The sequence below is a fragment of the Heterodontus francisci genome, chromosome 10, assembly GCF_036365525.1.
Source record: "Heterodontus francisci isolate sHetFra1 chromosome 10, sHetFra1.hap1, whole genome shotgun sequence".
Classification (NCBI taxonomy): Eukaryota; Metazoa; Chordata; class Chondrichthyes; order Heterodontiformes; family Heterodontidae; genus Heterodontus; species Heterodontus francisci.
In genome coordinates, this window is record NC_090380.1 from 68,373,774 (window position 1) to 68,382,153 (window position 8,380).

Consider the following 8,380-nt stretch of genomic DNA (forward strand, 5'->3'; position numbering starts at 1 on the left):
AAGTACTTTGAATCTTTTTTTGTTATTGTTATCGACTGATCTAAGAAAAGGATTTAAAAAAGAAAATAAAAGCAGCAATACTCTGCATTTCCTGATAGGGAGGGCAAAAATTTTAGTCTAGATTTCTGATCCTAAACATAATGTTATGACTCCTGCTGAAAAATGTGTGCCACTGTGTGCGTGCATGTTGGTGAATGTGAAAGGCTACTGGGATCAGGCTCATTTGCTCAGCTTTATAGTACATCACCAAATAATCTTCCATGAAGACTGGTCCTTTGGGCAATGTCCTAGTATATTTCTTGGTTTTGAATGGGGTAGTTTAGAGCCCTTGCTTACCAAGTGTATTTTTTATTTGTTCATGGAATGTGGGTGTCGCTGGCAATGTCAGCATTTATTGCCCATCCCCAATTGCCTTTGAGAAGGTGGTGGTGAGCCACCTCCTTGAACTGCTGCAATCCATGTAGTGTAGGTACTCCCACAGTGTTGTTAGGGAAGGAGTTCAAGGATTTTGACCCAGCGACATTGAAGGGATGGCAATAACTTGCAGGCGGTGGTGTTCTCATGCACCTGCTGCACTTGTCCTTCTAGGTAATAGAGATCAGAGATTGGGAAGGTGCATCAAAGCCTTGGCAAGTTGCTGCAGTGCATCTGTAGATGGCACATATTTCAGCCATGGTGCACCAGTGATTGAGGGAGTGACTGAATGTTTAAGGTGGTGGATGGAGTGATCAAGCAGGCTGTTTTATCCCGGATAGCGTCAAGCGTCTTGAGTGTTGTTGGAGCTGCACCTATCCAGGCAAGCGGAGAGTATTCCATCACACTCCTGACTTGTGCCTTGTAGATATTGGAAAGGCTATGGCAAAGGGTTCATTTGGATTCAAGCTCAATTGAGCACTTCAGTAGATTAGAATTCTGTTTGTTCAGAGTTTCATTCCATGTGAAATGTCTCATCTTAGGAACTACATTCAGGTCTTTCACTCTGAAAACCAACATCTGGTTGTCTAAATGCTCGCCTATCCAAAAAACATCACCATCTGTGTGAGCACTTGAGATTACATCAGTGAAAGAGTTTTAAAAAATTCTATAGTTGCAAATACAAAAGTAATGGAACCTGGCTATTTAGTAGGTTGGGTGTGCAAGATGAGTCAGACTCTGTCTCTATAACAATACCAGTACTGTACACTGGAATTGAAAGCAAAAGCACAGGCTGATTGTAGAGTGGTGCATGGTCTGAAAATGTTCAATAGAAAGTCAGTTTGAGAACAAGCAGTGCTGTAAAAACAAAAAATGATTGTGTATCATAGTCAGTGCTCTCCTTGTACTTTAGAGGCATCCTGAATATTTGTGTTGGCTTTTTTTTTTACGATTTAATTTTACACATGAACACACATAACAAGAGGTCATGGCACCCAGTCTTAATTTAAGCCCAGTCACCTTCAGTTCTGTTGTCGCTTCACATGACAGAACACAATTTTGGACATACACAAAAAAAGGACACGTGTTAATAAAATATAACTAATTAAAACAGTATGTCAAAAGGAGCTAATCTAAGTATATACTTCTGTAATAAAGCAAATGGATAAAAATACAGTAAATTAATCCTTATTGTATGGGTTATGACATATAGAGAAACACAATTAGCCTAGCTATGTGTTCCCATATATATGCTTCAGTCTGCTTTTAGAAGTTACTAAATAAATTCCACAAACTTTTCTGGCAAGTTAACTATTACACCAGGTGGAGGAATTAAATGACTGGAATTCCTTAATCCAGAAATACAAGCTAAAGAATAACCAAAGGGGGTTGAGCAAAGGTAACCTAATGTGATGCCCTTAGTCACCAACTTGCTGAGCTCCAAATGCAATGGTGATATCCTTATTAGCATTCAAGAGAGCCTTCTCCACAGGGCAGCAGTGGCAAGGCCAGAGTTCTCTGGAGTACCCAGAAATAAGACCAGCACTCCAGAGTGTGCAAAATGAGCATTCCCTGTGCTCCCAGAGTACCCAATGATCAGGATACCACATCCAGGGTTCCCACTGAGTAGCCCAATGTATCCTATGAGGCATAGCAACAAGCCAAGTGCTTCCACAGGAACCCAAAATCCAGCCTGGTACTGCCCTAGTAGTCTACAAATCAGCCACTGAGTGTCTAATAGCCATCCCGTTAAGCCTCTGACTACCTAGCAAGCATCCGGGTGCTTCCTCGGACACTTAGTAAGCACCCTGGTACTCTACTTGCTACCTAGCAACCATTTCTAATACTCCCCTGGATGCCCAGCAACAAGCTGGATCTTTTTGTTCACAGCCTGACAGATCTTGCATTAATTTTTTTTACAAATTTACACTAAATTGCTGCAGTAATGAAATATCACATTGTATCTACCAAAGTGAACACAAATGATTTGAAAAGACCGAATTATCCGAAGGCTCTTCCAAAAAAACAATGTGTCATTATAGCTTAAATAGAATAGCAGTTTTAGGTTGTGTCGGAGAGATTTGACTTGTGGCCAAAATGGGCAGATTTAAAAGCAGCCTAACACTGATTTTGGGCAGGTACCCTGGACAGCTAGAAGTCATCGAGCCAACATGGCTTCAGCTGCACTTCCGGTCCAGAGCAGGTACAACAAATAGCAGTACAAAATTCAGAGGCCAAACACAGATTTTGTAAATTGAATTTCTCCCCAGTAAATTTCCATTCTAACATGTAGTATAGGCATTTAAGCAATTCACTGCACATTGAGGAATTTAATCCCAACATCTTGAACAGCAACTTTATAGCTTATTACCTAAAAGCCAGAATGACTGCAAATCTGAATTTACCCATCAAGTTCTGTATATTTTTTTTCCCAAAAATAACAAATTACCACCTGCCACAAGCAGTGTGTGGGGTGGGGAGGAAGAGGGAGGATAATATATTCAGGTTTAGTCACTATCTGCTAGCAGAATTTGGAAGGCGTTCATTCTTTTGGTGCTAAAGTGGGAAGCTAGAAATGATGCAAGTCATTTGTAAGCAGCCCGAAGATTCGGTGAGTAAATGCCTAAACTGTACATAGCAGAAAAGTCCCAGATTTAATCCCAGATCTTTGCTAAATTAGGTAATTTCATTTAAACTCACAGTGGGTTACTGCAGTTGCTTTCAATGCTCCTACCTGACCTGGGGAGAGAGAGGGGGGGTGGGAAATCACACAGGCTTCCTGCTCTTGATCACTACTATCCTGTGACCATTGCTCAAAGGTAGATGTGGATTTCAGGGGAGGAAAAGATTGGGTGTGGTTCTAATGCTACCTCAGTTATGTGGCAGTATAACACCCATTGCCTTATCCTGCACTTGATGACTGGCCATTTTGCACAAGGTGTTGAAGAGCTGCTGCACCCATGGAACCAAAGCTCAGCAAAAGTCAGGAGAGGGAGGGAGAAAAATAAGGATCAGGAGCAGGGTGGGGGCAGGCAGGAAACAGAGAATGCTTTTTTAATGTGTCATTAGTAGAAGGCTGGGTACAAGCCATCAGGCTTCTTAGCTGAGGAATGAGACATAGTTCGTGTGGAGTGGGGTTGTGGGCGGTGGGGGGGGGGGGGGGGGGGGGGGGGGGAGAGAGAGGGAAGTGTGCCTAGGGGAGGTGCAAAGAACGGAGAACATGATTGGATCTCTGAACCATACAGATCAAGGAGGCAACAGATCTGATCTCTGTTTCCTAGTGAGGTGGCTGCTCACAGCCAGGCCAATGTTAGAGAAAATATAATTGGCCTTAAGGCTTCTGGTTTAGAGACGGAAATATTGTCAAGGCTCCTACTCCTGATCACAATGGTGTGACTTCTTCTGCGGACACCGGGTGAGGAATTGTGTTCCACTATGTCTTTCACAGCTGGATGGTCTGCAGACTGACTGAAGTTACACATGGATAATTAACAGTGGGGCAAAGTATTGGAAGGTGACCACCATCTATACACCAGTAGCTTCAGAAAAGCAAGGAAGAAAACTGGAAAGAAAAGGAAACATCATACAGCCATTGAATAAGTTTTTACTGGACCACAAGTTGTGCAACAGATCAGTTTTACAATTTCTGATAGAGACAATCATTGCACAGACACAGAGGAACTTTCAACATCTGTCTTGTTATGCACTGGTTACTGGTGAGTTTGGCTGTGGACCAGAAGTTTTAGTCAGTTACTAGTTTTGTCCAGTGATCCTCCAGCACTTATTTTAAGCCCTCTACATGTATTAACCACATTCAGAATAGTTTCATTAAATTTCAGCTGCACTAATATGGTGGGATACCCGTAGGGACAAGGAGGCATTGCTAGTTACCCCGCTGTCTGTCTGAACAGTCTACTCTGATTTCCTTTTTACTGTACTTCATGTTGTACTTCTTATACTCCTCTAGAGGGCACTAAGATAAAGGCCCATACATTTAGTGACTTATTAAAGTAGAGCCTGCACTTACATTCACAGTTCACTGTATTCTCCAACCCTTTATGAAGTCCAGAGTTCAACCCTATGTTGTCACACTGGCTTTGAAGTACACCACAGGAATATTACCTGGACACTGGGCCCCTGTAAAATGAAAGGATTTGGTACAGATTGACATATTATAAGTTGCTGTTTTCAACTGCTTTGTTAGTACCACAGGAGGTGCAGAAAATCATTTTTATCTGTTGTTGCTATATGCTTGTTGACTCCTGTATTGCTAGACATAGTTTCAGTTTAACTTTTCAGTGATAGGCCATTTTCAACCAATGGTAGAAACTCAAATCATAAAATGCAATTTGTTTCTCTCCAAAAACAATTGGTCAGCATCATTTCAAAGATTCGAAAAACATTTTAGTAAATCTTTTAGTTGAATCCTAGCTTCTAAGAACACAAGAACATAAGACATAGGAACAGGAGTAGGCCAGACAGCCCCTCAAGCTTGCTCCGCCATTCAATAAGATAATTTTTCACGTAGTGAATGGTTAAGGTCTGGAATGCACTGCCTGACAGTGTGGTGGAGGAAGGTTCAATTGAGGCATTCAAAAGAGAAATAGACTGTTATCTGAAAAGGAAGAATGTGCAGGGTTATGGGGAGAAGGTGGGGGGAATGGCATTAGGTGAATTGCTCATTTGGAGAGCCAGTGTGGACACAGCGTGCCGAATGGTCTCCTTCTGCGCTGTAACAATTCTGTGATTCAGTAAACATCAACTCCACCTTCCCTCAATATCACCATATCCCTTTATTCTCTTGGATTCCTAAAATCTATCGATTTGAATGTATTCAATGATTGAGCATCCATAGCTCTCTGGGATCGAGATTTCCAAACATTCTCAATCCTTTGAGTGAAGAAATTTCTTATCTCAATCCTAAATGGCCACCCCCTTACCCTGAGACTGTGCCTCCTAGGTCTAGGTTCTCCTGAAGGTGACCTGTACAAAGGAGCACTATCCTACTATACATAGCAAAGTTATATCAGCTGCCCTGCAAGGTTCAGCCACTCATATCCCTTCCTTTTTTCTCCTGATTCATGGTTGCATAAGCATCGGCCTTTGTCCAAATGGCCACTCATGAAGTGAGATTGTACGGTGAGTCCCAGTTACCACTTGACCACAGGATCCATCACTGCTGAGCCTAACTCAGTCCTTATCTGACTACCACCCCATGCTCTATCAGGAGGTCACCAGATAGCTGCCACCATCAGCACCTTATATTTACATAGCGCCTTTAACTCAATAAAATATCTCAAGGTGCTTCACAGGAGAGTTGTAAAGCAAAATTTGATATTGAGCCACATAAGACAATGCTTGGGCAGATAGCCAAAAGCTTGGACAAAGAGGTTTTAAGGAGTGGCTTACAGAAGGAAAGCGAGGTAGCGAGGTGTAGAGAGGGAATTCCAGAGCTTGAAGGCCTAGGCAGCCGAAGGCATGGCCGCCAATGGCGGAGCAATTAAAATTGGGGATGCTCAAGAGGACACAATTGGAGGAGTGCAGATATCTGAGAGATGTGGAGCTAGAGGAGATTACAGAGATCGGAACGGTGAGGCCATGAAGGGATTTAAAAACGAAGATGAGAATTTTAAAAATGAGGTGATGTTAAACCAGAAGCCAGTGCGTACAGGGGTGATGGGTGAATGGTGCGAGTGAGGACACAGGGAGCAGAATTTTGGATGAACTCATCTCTATCTAATGATAATGTAAGAAAAAGTGAAAGCTATTTTAAAACAAAACTAATGGTCTAAGTGAGTATGTTCTTTCAAATGTCAATTTGGACAATAGAAATAAACAGAATACTAGGAACCCAGGAAAAGTCCAAGATCCTTGAAGTTAACCGGCCACAACTCACAAATACTGTTATAGTTAAAAGTGGTATATAGGTGTCATCTGTGGCTCAGTTGTAATACTTTTGCCTCTGAGTCAGAAGGTTGTGGGTTCAAGAGATTTGAACACAAAAGTCTTAAGCTGACACTCTAGTACATTACTGAGGGTCTACTGCACTGTTGGAAGTGCCATCTTTCGGAGGAGACAATAAACCAAGGCTCCGTCTACCCCCTCAGAGGAGCATAAAAGATCCCATAGTACTATTCAAAAGGCAGGAAAGCTTTCCCCACTATCCTAAGCAATTTTTTTCCTTAAAAAAGCAGATTGTTTAGTCATTAGCACTTTGTTATTTATGGCACCTTGTTTTGTGCAAATAGACTGCTGGGAATCCTACATTACGACAGTATACTTCAAAAAGTACTTAATTAGCTGTGAAGCACTTTAGGATGTCCTGAGGTCATGAAAGACATTATATAAAATGTAAACCTTCCTTTCTTTTTCAAACATGAATTTGAAAGATTACAGATACTAAGCAATATAATACAGTGACTGACACCTCCCTGGGCAGTACCACTATTTTAAACCAGTTCCAAACCTTTACTGCTGATGCCTATTAAAGCTGAACAGATTCTACACCACAGAAATCAAATCTAACATCTCTACACAAGAGTCATTGTACATAAGTTACATCCCGACCTAATTCTCAGTAAAATCGCTTAGCCATTAAGTCTTAAGCACAGTCTGCAAGAGCGCCCCAATCCAGCCTACTATTGAAATCATTACTTTACAGCCACAAAATCTAAGAAGGCACAGAATACTTCGTATTGACACTTTGAGGCATATTAAATGATTAGCAAACTTATTCATTGAATAAAGGCTCCCTTAAAACAATAATAAAAAAAATACGAGAGACATAGACTTGTACAAGCAAATAGCAAACCCGAGTAATACAACTTAAATTTTAAAAAATGAATCATTGCAGATCTCTTCACTCCTACCTTCAGTGCCTTCACAGTAAGTACTGAATGTGATTAGTCAACATCATATGATCACCTGACTAATACTTGAAATCAGCTGACCGCCCTTGCTGGCTTGCTTCAGCTAAACAGCTTGTTTCCATAGCGTTCTGTCATGTGAGCTGTGACAGCACCAGCTGTCATTTCTAATGAAGAGAAACTGGGCCCCACACTCGGTCTCTTCTTTCTCTGTCTCGCTATGGGCTAACATACTTCCTGGGGGAAGTCACACTCTAACCCACGCACAAAAGCTCCTCTCACATTTTCAAATAGTTCCTATGAAAGCAAACTTAGCAACATACATTTGTAATAATTTACCTCAGTGTGTGTTGGAGAGAGAGAGAAAGTGTGTGAGGCACAGAAAGGAAGGAAAGCTCAGCATTCCTGAACACTCAGTCAATTCTGCTAGGCTCCAAAACTATTTCCAGTCACAGAACATAAACTGCATTAGTCAGAGCTAAAGACCACACACTTTGTACCCCAACCATACACACCAGGAGCAGCCCAGACTGAACGACAGGAAGAAAGGGATTACAACCACTTCTGGCTTTTTAAAACAGAAAACTGGGCCTACCAAAGCTAAATTTAAAATAATTCTCAAAGAAAGCAGAACTTTTAATGCAGAACACATGCAATGTCGCTAACACACTCAGATTTTGGTTCCTTACATTCCTTTCACTCAGCTCTCCGAAACAAAATACCTTATTCTGAGATTGAAACATTATTTAAATCAGAGCTATAGTCTCCCTAGTGGTTTGAACTATAGGAAATAATGGCTCAGAAAAAAGTGAAAGTATTATTGAATGATTCAAATTCTCCAAAACCACATAATCTTTCACTTCTAACCTGTGTTAGTCTTGTGGTTCTCTTTTCAGTCCAGCGATGGAATGTCTTGCAATAGCACCCATTGCACACACATTTCCACTAAATAAATCCACAATAAAATTAATAAGAAAGGAAAAAAAGTTAGAACTTTTTAGTACAGTCTTAGCGATCTAACCGGTAGTTCATCTGATCAGCACTTCCCGTGCCCTTATCTGCTGGTCAGAGGCTCTCATACACAAATATTTCTCCACTGT

General features: G+C 41.3%; 1 long non-coding RNA gene across 3 annotated transcripts in view; it reads right to left on the bottom strand.

Annotated features, from left to right (window-relative positions):
* LOC137374493 (uncharacterized) overlaps positions 1 to 4,549 on the bottom strand; it is a 40,878-nt gene extending 36,329 nt beyond the window's left edge. For all 3 annotated transcript variants that reach the window (XR_010975829.1, XR_010975827.1, XR_010975830.1), the window contains exon 1: positions 4,442 to 4,549. This is a non-coding gene — a long non-coding RNA (uncharacterized lncRNA). The remainder of the gene's footprint in view (positions 1 to 4,441) is intronic.
* Between the last annotated feature and the right edge of the window lie 3,831 nt (positions 4,550 to 8,380).